Source organism: Pelodiscus sinensis, chromosome 2, assembly GCF_049634645.1.
Source record: "Pelodiscus sinensis isolate JC-2024 chromosome 2, ASM4963464v1, whole genome shotgun sequence".
Classification (NCBI taxonomy): Eukaryota; Metazoa; Chordata; order Testudines; family Trionychidae; genus Pelodiscus; species Pelodiscus sinensis.
In genome coordinates this window covers 237,789,118-237,803,346 of record NC_134712.1, presented here as the reverse complement: position 1 = coordinate 237,803,346, position 14,229 = coordinate 237,789,118, and the positions used below count along the sequence as shown (strand labels likewise).

At 44.5% G+C, this 14,229-nt stretch overlaps 1 protein-coding gene across 10 annotated transcripts in view; it reads left to right on the top strand.

Annotated features, from left to right (window-relative positions):
* ZMYND11 (zinc finger MYND-type containing 11) overlaps positions 1-14,229 on the top strand; it is a 181,051-nt gene that overhangs the window by 57,827 nt on the left and 108,995 nt on the right. The window contains exon 2 of one of the 10 annotated variants that reach the window (XM_075922720.1): positions 8,612-8,760. The exons of the other annotated variants lie outside the window; for them this stretch is intronic. The gene's annotated coding sequence lies outside the window, so the exon portion shown is untranslated. The remainder of the gene's footprint in view (positions 1-8,611; positions 8,761-14,229) is intronic. 10 annotated transcript variants of the gene reach the window in all.

Sequence of the window (14,229 nt, the reverse complement as noted above, 5' to 3'; positions counted from 1 at the left end):
CTTGTTCTTCTTCGAGTGATTGCTCATGTCCATTCGAATGAGTTGCATGCGTGCCACGTGCACAGTTCCTGGAGCATTTTTGCCCCAGCGGTACCCGTCGGGCCGGCAGGTTGCCCCCTGGAGTGGTGCTGCTATAGCGGAGCATAAGTACTCTTGCTGGCCCTCCCCCTCTTTAGTTCCTTCTTACCGCCCGTGACGGTCGGTGGACTCCCTGGATGCGAAAAGGGCACTGGCATTTTATATAGACAGAACAAGGCTATTTCGCAAATCATCACAGTTGTTTATTGCCTATGATGAGCAGGTGAAAGGGACACTGGTTTTGGCCCAAAGGCTGTCGGGATGGATATCCTCCTGCGTTAGGGAGTGCTATGCTCTGGCACACAGGGAGCCGCCCTGCGTATCAGCACATTCCGCTAGGGCGCGCGCTTTGTCTGTAGCCTTTGGGGTCCAAGTCCCAATTCTTGAGATCTGTAGGGTTGCTACGTGGTCCTTGGTCCGTACGTTTACCGAGCATTATGCCCTCACTCAACAGGCGCGGGAAGATTCCACCTCGGGTGTAGCGGTGTTGGGCTCTATTCTGTAAAACAGAAATGGAAAGGGGGATGGATGAGTGGCACGCTGTAGTGTTACGTGCCTGCTGTGCCTACCTGTTTGAGTTCTGTGTTACGGTCTATGGTTGCACTGCTTGATTAAAGTTACTGTTTGTACTTGAATACTGATGTGGTTGTTCTGTTAGCTAAAAAAGGTGGCTCCAACCCCACCTCCGGGGGGCTAACTTGGAAGTCACCTCATTCGAATGGACATGAGCAATCACTCAAAGAAGAAAACAGGGTTACTTACCTGTAACTGTTGTTCTTTGAGATGTGTTGCTCATGTCCATTTGATTCCCCCCCTACCTCCCCTGTGTCGGAGTTGTTCCGGCAAGAAGGACCTGAGGAGGGGGAGGGCTGGCAGGAGTACTTATGCTCTGCTGTAGCGGCGCCACTCCAGGGGGCAACCTGCCGGCCCGATAGGTACTGCTGGGAAAAAATGCTCTGGGAACCGTGCACTCGGCACGCATGCACCTCATTCGAATGGACATGAGTAACCCATCTCGAAGAATAACAGTTACAGGTAAGTAACACTGTTTTCCCATAACATAAAAGCTAGGGGGTCACCAAATCAAATTAATAGGTAGCAGATTCAAAATAACAAAAGGAAGTTTTCTTCATGCAGCGCACAATCAACCTGTGGAACTCCTTGTCAGAGGAAGTTGTGAAGTCCAGGACTTTAACAGGGTTCAAGAAAGAACTAGATAAAATGGTGTCCATAGCCTCTGTCAGAAGCTGGGAATAGGTAACGAGAGAGAGATTGCTTGATGATTCCCTGTTCTGTTCACTACCTCTGGGGCATCTGGCATTAGCCACTGTCGGAAGACAGGATATGGGCTAGATGGATGTATCTCTGGTCTGACCCAGTATGGCCATTCTTATGAGGAATATAAAACAGGAAGCACACAAAACTTAAAAAAAGAAAATGCACTTTTATCCACCATAGTATTTTTATCATTTTGTGGCACAGTCTCTACTTCTAGCTAGATAGCCTGCTGGCTATAAGGTAAATGTGGATTTGCTGAAGTTTAGCTCTTCTGTTGCTTCCATATTACTGCTGAATGTGCATTTTGCAGCTGGGCTCATAGCAGTAAATGGACAAATAGGCCTGTCTACTCTAGCCATTTGAGTTTCCCTTGAGAGCAGTTCCACTGAAGGTTGCAATGGTGGGAGCACTAAGACAGAATTCTCGATGCTTCCATTGTTTTAACAACCTCGCCATTTAGATTTGCTCTTGAGTTAAAATGCCTGTGATTGTAATCCCCAGTGAAGTCCATGATAGCACTCACTAGAAAAGCTGCACTAGTGGAAGCAACAGTCTAGTGCAGTCACAGCATTAGAAGCTTTACTAAAAAGAGGATTTGCTGCAGTTTTATGCAGAATCAAACCATAACAACTTTAGGTAGGAAATCTCACTTTTTAAAGGAGACTGGCAGACTGTTTTATACAAACAAAAAATTATGTTGGGATTATCTCCCAATCATTAACAAAACTGCACGCAAAAACATAAAAATATTACCTGATCCTTCCTTTCTTTCATTTGCCAAATGCTGAGTTCACTATCTGCACTTTTTCCTGCAGCAGATGAAATCACTAAAACTTGATAGTCCTATTCTTCTTGGAAGCAAACTTGGTGGAATTCCCAAATTTTAACACAGACTCTTCAGATTCTGAATTTCAGAGCAAGACTAAGTCAGATGATCGGGAATAGAATTGTTGAATGGATTTTAGCATCCGATGCTATGAGATGTGACCTATAGCTATCACTGACATCATTACACTTTCTTTTTGAATGACAAAGAAACTTTTCCATTCCCATTTTATACATATAAGATCATGCTGAAGAAATCTCTAAGAGTTAAGTCTTAAATTAAGTCAAGCACTGAAGTGACAATTATGGAAGCACCAACAGAAAACAAGTAAAAATGAAAGATGAGTTGGGTATATCAAATCCTTTTTAAAAGAATCCCAACATATAATAAATAAAAGAGGGACTTATAGATGGCAAAGGAACTCCAGAAAGTAGATATAATTACATGTGAAATCTTAAAGGTATGCTTAAATTTGTTGAATAATGGAATTGACTTAGTTATGTGCAAAAATAAAAAATGAGGTTAAAAGAGCAGTCAAATTAAAAAGCAAGTTGTAAAGGAGACTTTTTTTATTGAATTAACAAGGAAGAATAAAGGCCAGCTTTCCATAATCACAGACTCTTTCATTAGGTTATGGAAGAGCAAATCAGAGCTACAAGTGGAATGGTGAAGTAAGAAGTTTTATACAGCGAAATATGCCTGAACAGAAATATTTGCAATGTTGTTGAGGCTGTGTTGGTCCCAGGATACGAGAGAGACCAAGTGGGTGAGGTAATATCAGTTATTGAACCAACTTCTTTTGGTGAGAAACAAGATTTTGAGTTTATCCAGAGCTCTTACTCAGAGTCTCACCAACAGACGTTGGTCCAATAAGAGATACTACCTGTCAGCCGATGGTCAGGGCAGTGCGTGTGTGTGTGTGTTGCACCCAAGTCTTCAACTGCTGGGACACAAGGTCCTGTTGCAGCGGGCAGCCTAGGGAAGGCTGACAGGCACCCTGAGAAGTTTAACATCCGTGTCTTTGACCGCTAGGACCAGGTCCCTTCGCGGTGGGCAGCCAACAGGCTGACAGATGCCCTAGAGTTTACAGGGAGAGCTTATTACACCTCAGATTTTGACTACTAGGATACATGATCCCTTCGCAGCGGGCAGCCTAGGGAAGGCTGAGAGATGCCCCTACAGATCTGTCCCCTGGAAGCAACACGATCCAAATGCCCAGCTCTGCCTGTATCTGTCCCTTATGACCGGCTGTAGTTCTTTTAAATTGTGCTTGGTTCTGTTACAGCAACTGAATGAGTCAGGTTAAAGCTTAAACAGTTACAGGTTTATTAAAGAAGCGTATAAATCATATGGTTACAATGGCTATTGCTCTATTTCTTAACTGCTAGCAAATATAGATCTTAAAAATGGTTAAAAAGAAAATAAAAATAGAAAATAGAAATAATGGTACCAAGTGACAGTTTAATCTTTAAAGAGCTCTAAGTCTATGTGTACACTTAAGACAAAGGACCACATCCAGGTACAATTTTTACCCCCTTCTGTGCCTCTCGACTCCAGCGTATCAGGCCAGGGCCAGTATGAATATGAGGTGGGCATCCCCGTGGAACCTCGGGAGGCCAATCGCCTCACCTGACCAGCAGATAGATGGTAGATTGACGCTCAGAGTCAGTGAGCTGCTGGACCCATCTTTATACCCATAGGGGCCTGTATCCTCTTTCTTATCTAAGAGGCCAAATTGTACTGGTCCGTCTTTGTGACACCAGTTCTTACAAGGGAGTTTCAACTTAATTTACACTTGCAAGAGAGATAACTAAATTGTGAGTACTGGACATTCTTTACTGGGTGGGAGATTCCTCCCCCCGCGGACGGCTGTGTGATCGTATCAATATAGGTTTCAGTCAAGGGCACTCCTCGGCAGCCTCTAGGTCAGCAATTGGTGTATCTCTGTTTACAGCCATCCAGGATCACAGTAGCCAGCATATCCGGGCCTTCTGTCAAGGCATCAAAGACTATGCTGATTTTACTGCTCTGTCTATGCCCTGTGTGCTCCAGGCAAGCAAAGATGGATGTTACGAGGGAGAGGGGGATTCCTGTCTGGCCACACTACCTCACCCAGCTTGTCTCTCTAAACAGAAATGTGTCAGCCAAATGACCTTGCATTCAGCAGAATCATGGCTGACTTTCTAGAAAATATCACAGGGTATGTCTACACTAGCTCGGTAGGTCGAGCTAGGTAGGCAAATGAGGGCAACCGGAGTTGCAAATGAAGCCCGGGATTTAAATATCCCAGGCTTCATTTGCATCTTCCCAGGCGCCACCATTTTTAAATCCCCCTTAGTTCGAACTCCATGCCCACGGCTACATGTGGCACGGAGTAGGTAGTTTGAATTGGGATCTCTAATTCAAACTATCGGTACACCTCGTTCCACAAGGAGTAACGGTAGTTTGAATTAAAGATCCTAATTCGAACCGCCTATTCCGTGCCGCGTGTAGCCACGGGCACGGAGTTCGGAATAAGGGGGATTTAAAAATGGCAGCGCCCAGGAAGATACAAATGAAGCCCAGGATATTTAAATTTGCAACTCCGGTTGCCCTCATTTGCCTACCTAGCTCAAACTACCGAGCTAGTGTAGACATACCCATAGAGGTTGGGGTACAAGCCTGGTTTCTGTGGAGACTTTTGCTGCTCCAGAGAAGCCCAAATGAATGTGCTATAGAGATCAGACTATATTGATTCCATCTGGAAACTTTCAATCCCACTCCACCTAGCAACAGATGGGAGAGTCGCTTTACTACTTCATTAATTATGCACCCACAATATGCTCTTGAATTTGATTTTCCTTGGATCAAATAGTGACAATTTCTGTGAAGTCCGTGGATTCCTCCCCAAACACTCCTCTGGCAGCCCTGGCAGCAACGTGGAGGACAGTGTGGATGAGGAGGAGGGCAGTGGTCAGCAGGCGAGTGGGGCAGCCAATCTCAACAATAGCCAGAACCTTTGTATAACTTTGGAGACAATCCTCTCCTCCTAGGACATCTTGCAGCCGGCCCCGGTGTCAAGGGGGCTGGGAGTGTCACTTCTGGTGAGTTCACATTTTTTATCATGCTACAAGTGAGGTAAGGCAATTGGGTGTAATCTGTGGCAACCACTGTCTACACACAGTGTGGGGTCCCTGGAACAACTTGTTAATGAGATGGAGTGGGAATCATCCTTGCACATCTCCATAAAGGTCTCATAGAGGAACTCTTTTATCCTCACAAGGTTTCTGGAGAGGTCTGCCTTATTCTGTCCTCCACAGTAGGATGCCTTTCCCTAGCAGTAAGTGGTTTGGCATCATTGCAGCACAAAGCTTTAGAGCATAAGGTCCAGGTTTTTGGCCACATGCACTCAGCATCCACTCTTAGCACTCTGTGTGATTTGGAGAAGACTGATATTGTGCATGGAAACCTGGATGAAGCAGGGGAAGCTATTAACTTATACCTCTTCAGTAAACCTCCATTTGCTCATCCCCAATGAAGCATGGCTTGAGCCCCTACCCTGCCTGGACTCCCACCCAGTGCTCCTGCAGGAATGAAAATTTCCACTCCACTGGCAAATGGGGATTGCCAAATACACATGAGCCCCTGCCTTGCCTTGCCGCCATGCCTGGATTCCCTCCCTCTCCTCCCCCCACCTGGCTCGAGCCCCGGCATGTCCCTTACCATGTCTGCCACGAAACCGAGTCCAGGTGCTCCCCTAAGATCTCAGTGGTGAACTTGCTGCATAGTGGGTGCTTAAAATCATAATTGTGGCATTGTACATAACACACCCCAATTGACTTTAGGGAAATCTTCCTTTTATGCTAAGAGATTAGGTTTTACGCTCAACAATGTATACCCTGTAACATCTGCCCTCCACTTTTCATTACCGTGGTATAGCACCGACCATGCTGCACGCTCCCCAGCTCTGTTAGCTGACCAGCTATTACAAATCCGAAGACGAAAACTTACTAGGGATGACATGGTCAAGGAGTAAATGCAATCCTCCTACTTGTTAAGTGAGTGGAGAAATACGCTGCTGCAGATATGCGAGCGAAGTGTGAGGACAGGAGAGCGTGCAGGGAACTGGAAGTGAAGAATCAGGAGAGAGTATCGATGGTCCTGGTGGTTGCGATGGTAGCCTTCCAGGACAGCCACATGCACAGGAACCCCCTCCAACCTTTGTGGACCCACATTCCTTCCTCACCGAGTTCCATAGCCGCCTCTCCCAGTGGCGCAGAAGGTGCTGGGGTGGAGGGGCTACTCTCACTCAATTTCCAGAGATAATTCCTAGAGCAGACGGTTGTGATGTATCTGCCTCCCATCCCACCCTCCCCTCCAAAGATCCCACCCTGGACTCCTTTTATGTCTTTGCTGTCTTGCCTAAATAAAAACACATAATTTCTGAAAAACAGTCTCTTTTTTGCTTGTGTTGAAGGGCTTGGAGGGTTTACAGGTTTTACAAGCAAGCATGCTTAATGCAGGGCACTTCATCAAGAGCAACATGCATGACTCATATCGCTGTCTGACCATTCATAAAGTTGTGTTTCATAGTCTTTCTGATTTGCAGTACCCCTTGCTATGCTCTCATTATTGCCCTGGTGTCTGGCTGCTCGTAATTTGTAGCTAGGTACAGTGCATCGATTTCCCCTCTCCCTCCCCCGTCATATAACTTTCCCCGTTACTCTCACAGATATTAAGGAGCACACAACACATTGTCACTACAATGGGGAAGTTGCTTTTGCTGAGAACTAATTTAGTCAGTAGACTGATAAACCTCCTTTTAAATATCCAAAGGCACATTCTACCATCATTCTGCACTTGCTCAGCCTGTAGCTAAACTGCTCCTTACTGTGGTCCAGGCTGACTGTGTATGGCTTCATGAGTCACAGGAGCAAGGGTCAGGCTGAATCTCCAAGTATCACTATTGGCATTTCAAAAGATGCACACGTCATGTACCTTTCCCAACCATCCCACGTTGATATCCATGAAACAGCCCTTGCAGCGCCTGCTGCACCATTGAGAAGAGCCCCTTGCAGTTTATGTACTCTTTGGCTTGATGGTTGAGTGCCTAGATGGGGTATGAGTTCTATCTATCACCCCAACAACTAGGGAATCCCATTGCAGCAAAGCACTCCACTATGTCCTGGATGTTTTCTAGAGTCACTACCCTCCGTAGCAAAAGGGTATTGATTGCCTTGGCTACTTGGAACACAACAGTTCTCCCTGAAGATTTCCCCACTCTGAATTGATTCCCAACTGACCAGTAGCTGTCTGGTGTTACAAGCTTCCACAGGGCTATTACCACTCACTTCTCAACTGTAAAAGTGGGTCTCATTCTGGTATTTCTGTACTACAGGGTGGGGGAAAGCAATTTGCAGACTTCCATGAAAGTGGCCCTATGCATACAAAAGTTTTGCAGTCATTTCTGATCATCCCATAGCTGCATCACAATGCAGTCCCGCAAGTCTGTGCTTGTCCCATAGTACCAAAACTGGCATTCTGCTGTGTCCAAAAGATTGAATGCTGACAGCATTTGTCATTCATTCAACTCACGTGCTTTGTAGAAGAATATGTTCATGGCCTCCTGAGATTGATTCGCATTCCAGTAGACCCTGGCTATGCTCTGGATATACTCCAGCATAAGGTGTGCCATGTTTAATATGATAGACATAATACTTTGCACCTGGACGAGTTCCATAATGGGTTCCATGCTTACCCTGTCATGGTGTCTGTATGGATAACCAGGGGGAAAAGGGCATGAAAAGACTGTTTGTCATTGCTTTCAAATGGGGGGAAGGAGGGAAACGAGTGAATTATGGGAAACATATACCCAGAATCACCCGCTGCACAGTTGCCATCCCAGTGTATACTGGAAGAATAACTTAGAACGCAAAGAGTGAGAATGCTACCCACAATGCATCACTCTCAACGTCGGCAGTAGCCACCCTACTGGGGATGCACTACTTCAAACTACATTAAATATTTGCACCCAGTGGGGACATGCACCTTCCATTTTACAAAAATCGGGTGCTAAAAATTAACCTCAATAAATTCAGCTTTATGTCGTAGTGTAGACAAGGCTTTAAGTATTATAGCTCTTTTGAACTCTGTTAAAGTCCTGTTGTGAAGACCAGGTTAGGTCCATCAATTAGTTCCATTAGCCAGAATGAGCAGAAATGGTGTCCCTAGGCTCCTCTGTCAGGGGCTAGAAATAGATGACAGGAGAGGGATCATTTGGCAATTACCTGTTCTGTTCACTCCCTCTGGGGCATCTGGCAATGGCCACTGCCAGAAGATTGAATACTGGGCTAGATGAATCTTTGGTGTGATCCAGTATGGCCGTTCTTATGTTTTTATGTTCTTATGTTCTCTCTTCCCTTTGTGTCTCTCCTTCCATCACATCTTTAGCACAGAGGGGAAATAGATGGTGGAGTCAAAAAGGACTTGGATGTGTAAGAAGAAAAAAGGACTTGGATGTGTAAGAAGAGAAAAGGACTTGGATGTGTAAGAAATGCAGAGGTGTGATAGGCTCAGGAGGGACAGAGGAAGTGGAATGGGTAAATAATAATCAAAAAAAGATGTGTAATTCTATCTTCCTGCTGTCAAATATGCAAGAGTTTTGGGGGAATTCCATTGCTTAGCTGCAACCAAGTGAAAGACGAGAAAACTCATACAAAACTGATGGACTTTTTTCCTTTTCAACCCTTTAGTTTATGATAATGTGTAAAGATTCTGTGGCCAGGCTTTCTCTCCCTTCCCCCATCACCACCTGCCCTGCCATCCATGGCTGTGGTGCTGGACCTCCAGCTGCTAATAAAAGTCACAAACATGTCATGGCTCCCATGAATTTTTGCTTATTGCCTGTGACTTTTACTGAAAATAAATTTAACAAAATCTTAAAATCATGTGTCTTCAAATTTCACCTCAGAAAAAGTGTGCCACAGCACCAGAGGACACTACCAAAACTAAATCTTGTGAAACTGACAACCACAAAATTTAACAGTACATTTACTGCGCCAGGAAAATATCCATGCCAGAAAAATAAACACAGTCCTCAACCTCACTCATAACATCCAGCTACTCATAGAGTGTCTGGAAGGCAAAATGACACAGTGCTTTCAAATTTCTGCTTGTCTTCTCTTGACAAGTTGTGGGGGAGGAATTCCATGGCATGGGCAAGGATTGAGACAGTTTGCTGGAGGTGGATTGTTATGCTGGTTTGACAGAAATTGCTATGAATAGAAGTGGTGGACAGCTCAGCGTAGCAATGTGTGTCCGTCACCTGAAAGCCATTTGCTTCTGTAAATTTTTTTTTTCAAGTTACCATTTGCTTTTTGATAAGTTTCTCTTTACTTTTCTGCTTTCTAAACTTTATTTTTTCCACCTGTGTTTTACAAACTCTCACAATGAAGATGAAAAAAGATTTGAAATTATATTCAGTTGTTACCTATCTTAATGATTTTCTTGCTAGTGAATATTAACATTGCAAATAAGTTAATTTTTTTCCACTTTTCATCTTAGGGCATAAAGCATTCTGTGCTTGATCTCTGTTCAGATGCGAATGTTTGTGGGGAATGTTTGAGGAAAATCTTTTTAGATGAGGGAAACATGACTATAATAAATAACCTATTTTTTATGAAAAGTCTGAGAGGAGTAACCATGTTAGTCTGTATCTGCAAAAACAAGGAGTCCTGTGACATCTTAGGGTATGTCTACGCAGCACGACTAAAGTCGAATTAAGTTACACAACTTCAGCTACTACGTCAATTGCGTAGCTTTGGTGAAAATAGCTTAGTGTGGCTTTTGGCGCTGTCCACACATTAGGAAGTCAAAGGAAGAACACTCTTCCTTTGGCTTCCCTTATTCATCGTGAATTGAGAGTTACCATGAATCGAAGTCCATGAGTCAGAGTAAAAAGTCCTTCAGCTCAACATTATTTCGAAATAAAATCTTGTAGAGTAGACGCGCACTATGTTATTTCGGAATAAAATCAATTATTCCAAAATAATACTGCTATGTAGACGTACCCCTAGAGACTAACAGATTTGTTAGGGCATAAGCTTTCATCAGATGAATTGGAGTGGAAGTTACAGAAGCAGGAGTATATATAAGGAAGAAGTTGCTTGTGTTAATGAAGCTAATCAAGTTAGAGTGGAAGTGGGTTATTCGCAGTATTTTGGATTAGAGATATGACTATCCAGAGAAGGGAAATTGCTTTTGTAATGTGTTAACCAGTTGAGATTCAATCCTAAATTGACAGGATTCTGTCTATTTGATTGAAATTTGAAACTTGGTGTGGGATTAGTCCCTACTGAGGACTGGTGTTTGGGGGTTTTTTGTTTGTGGGGACAGATTGAACAGTTATATTTGTTTTGAATATTGTGAAATAAGCATTTTCTGCTCTGCTTGTTGTTTATTCAGAGTTATACTTGTGTGCACATCTTTGGAAATATACTTTTCCACAAAAGAAAAAACAGTGGAAGCAGTCAGATAAAAATTTTGTAAAAGGCTGGCAACTTTCTAATCTGGTATCTTCTCTTGTAATCTTAATGCTCCAGAACAACTGCTTGGTGGACATAAGACGTTGGGAAAAACATTGCTTGAACCCTCATCTTGGGGTCACCAAATGAAATTAATAGATAGCAGGTTTAAAACAAACAAAAGGAAGTTTTTCTTCATTCAATGCGCACAGTCAACCTGTGGAACTCCTTGCCAGAGGATGTTGTGAAGACCAGGACTTTAACAGGGTTCAAAAAAAGAACTGGATAAATTCATGGAGGTTAGATCCATCACTGGCTATTAGCAGGGCTCGCCAAGCAGCGGTGAGCCCCGCTCGCCAGCCGCGCGGTTCTGAGCTTTGTGCATGCGCAGATCGTTCTGCGCATTCGCAGATCACTCTGCGCCGGCTCTTCCGGGGTGTAATCTACTCGCCATTGGTGAGTAGATTACACTATTTGTCGAGCCGTGGCTATTAGCCAGGATGGGTAGGAATAGTGTTCCTAGCCTCTGTTTGTCTGGAAATGGATGACAGGAGAGGGGTTACTTGGGCTATGTCTACACAACAAGGTTTTTGCACAAAAACCGATGGAGCATCCACACTTCAAACGTGTTTTTGTGCAAACCCCCCCTGCAAAACCAGGAAATCAACAGGACAGAGGGCTTTTGGTGGCAGAGTTATTCCTCTTCCCACGAGGAATAACTTCTTTTTGCACTACAGCTCTTGCACAACAAGGCATGTGTGGACACTCCGCAGCGGTTTCTTGCGCAAAAAGAGCCTATCAGAAACAGCACAGGTGCTCTGATGGCCAGGGCTTGATGAACGGCGGTGAAAGCCGCTCGCCAACCCTGCACTGCGCATGCACAAGACCTGCATTGTGCATGCGCATGTCACAAATGAACGGGGCGCCCGGCTGAAATCTACTCAGCCGTGGCGAGTAGATTCAATACTTTGTCGAGCTCTGCTGATGGCCATTCTGTTAACGGCAATCAGAGCGTTCTTGCGCAAGAAGTCCATGCAGTATGCATGCTCTCTTGCGCCAAAGCACATTGTTTTTGCAATGTGCTTTTAAGGTATGGATGCGCTTTTGCACAAGAAGTTTTTGCGGAAGATTTCTTCCACAAAAACTCTGCAGTGTAGACAAAGCCTTGATGATTACCGTAAATTAGCATATATAACCCATAGGTTATACATGTTTTTACAGTCCCCTCTCCCCTCCGCCCCACAGGATATACATGTCCGTGGGGTATACACATTTATTTTTACTCACAAGCCTGTGCTGTGCTCTCCATTCTCCCGCCCAGAGGAGTGTGGGTTGCTCCTGGCTGTGGCTGCGCAGAGCTTGGGGGCAAGTGCGGCTCCCCTCCCACAGGCCGGCCAGCATGCGTGCACTGTGCTCTCCATTTCCCCTGCTGGCAGCTGGTATGTGCAATCACCATGAATTAGCATATAGAACCCACGGGTTATACTCATCCACGGGTTATTTAAGACTTTTCCTACACAATCAGGAAAAGCCGCAGGTTATACACGAGTGCGGGTTATATTCGAGTGCGGGTTATATACGCTAATTCACGGTACCTGTTCTGTTCACTACCTCTGAACAGCATTGGTCACTGTTGGAAGACAGGAGGATCCTAGGGTAGACAGACCTTTGGTCTGACCCAGTACGACCGTTCTTAGTATGTTTCTTTTTCCTCTGTCTTTGGGATTTGATCTTGGAAACAGCTTCTGCAACTCAGTTTCTGCACGTCTTTTCCCATCCCCTTCCTCCCTGCCCTTTAAGGTTTTCTTCTACTGATGCTGTGAAAGCCCCTATGCTCAGGCACTGCTTTATCTGTGCCTCATCTTATGTCTGACAAAGATCTATATGACAAGCCTTTTGGTTGTCTCGGCTTTGAGCGTATTTCTCTGGGTTTTTAGTCTTGCTCTGCCTTGACACTTTGGGCCTGGAAACAGCATCTATTTTGACTCCTCAGTAGATATTGAAAAGCTGCTTGGCCTCTGTACTTGGTGTCCCCTTTCCCTGCAACTATATCCTTGGCATTTTAGAACTAAAGTTGTTTCTGAACACTATCATGCTAACTAGTGCTGTTTGTCTGTCTTAAGATGCTCTCTTCAGCAGTAACACTTCATATTTTTGGAAAAATAAAGAATTCATTGCTGACAAAAGTCAGCCTTCCACAGAGCTCATGCTTAAAGCATGACTTCTGTAGGATAGTATCCTTTGTCTACCTGACAGATACCTGGATTTCTAATTCTTTGATATGTGAATAGTTTTTCTTTAGAAAGGAGTTCTATAGCTTCTGTTTGGATTAATAAATAGAGTGAAAAGTCAAAGAGAACATCTGTGACAAACCCATATTAGAACATATTCAGGTAGTTTTTGGTTTTATTGAGAAACCACAGAAACTGTTTCAGCTGCCTCTTTTCAGTAGAATATACAGCCTGGCGGAGGAATAATAGGTCTAACAAAAATCTGAAACTTAAATCCTATTTCTAGCAGCACAAGGGCAGGGGACTGGACTTGATGACCTCTCGAGGTCCCTTCCAGTTCTAGTATTCTATGAATTATAATTTAGAATTAATAGACACAGAATTCAGTAATTTAGAATTGAAAGACACGGTAAATTATGTACATTTCAGAGAAAGAGAAGAAAAGTAAAAAAAATAAACGGAATGCTGTCAACTTCTGTTTTTTTCTCTCACCCTAAATCAGGCCTGGGTAAAATACAGTCGTGGGTTGGATGTGGCCCACCAAGCCACCAGATCTGGCCAGCGGAGGCAGTGAAGAGCCCCAAACAGGCTCCCCTGCTTGTTCCACCTGCCACTCAGAAGCCTGGCTGTGGGATGTTTTCTCTTTATGAGTCCGGGGGGGGGGGGGGGGGGGGGATTTGAATAACAGGCAGCCACCAAGCACAACTCTCCTGATCAGTTACTCATTCAAGCACAGGGCTGAACAGGCAGAAACATTTTAAGCTCTGCAGGCAGGCAGGTGTGGTGGCTGGCTGGTAAGTCTCCTGGATAGAACCTGCACCCCAGCACCCCCCTTCTCTTACCCTCTGAACCCCCCTCTTGCCCTGTTATTCCAATGTACCCATACCCTGTCCTAGATCTGGCACCCCAATCTCCTGCCTGAGATAACAATCCCCTCCTACCCTACAACCCAGTTCCCTGTCATAGGTCACAATTGCCTCCTTCACCCAAATTCCATCCCAGACTCCATTCTTCCTCCTGCAGCCCAATTAGGGTTGCCAGATGATCTCCCAAAAAAATAACAAACATGCGGGCTAAAAATTTGTCGAGGAAAGAAAAAAAGAAACCACTGACACGAACACACATGCTATGTTTAATACTTAACTTTATTATAAACAGTCTTCATCCTACACCATCGCTATGTAAAGAGGCTTAGAAGTAATTGTGCAAATGTGCCTGCTATTTTCATTGTTTTCTATTCCTCTAAAGCTAAGGCTATAGACCCGTGGTCACCAACCAGTAGATCACGAGCTACCGGTAGATCTCAGGGGCTCTA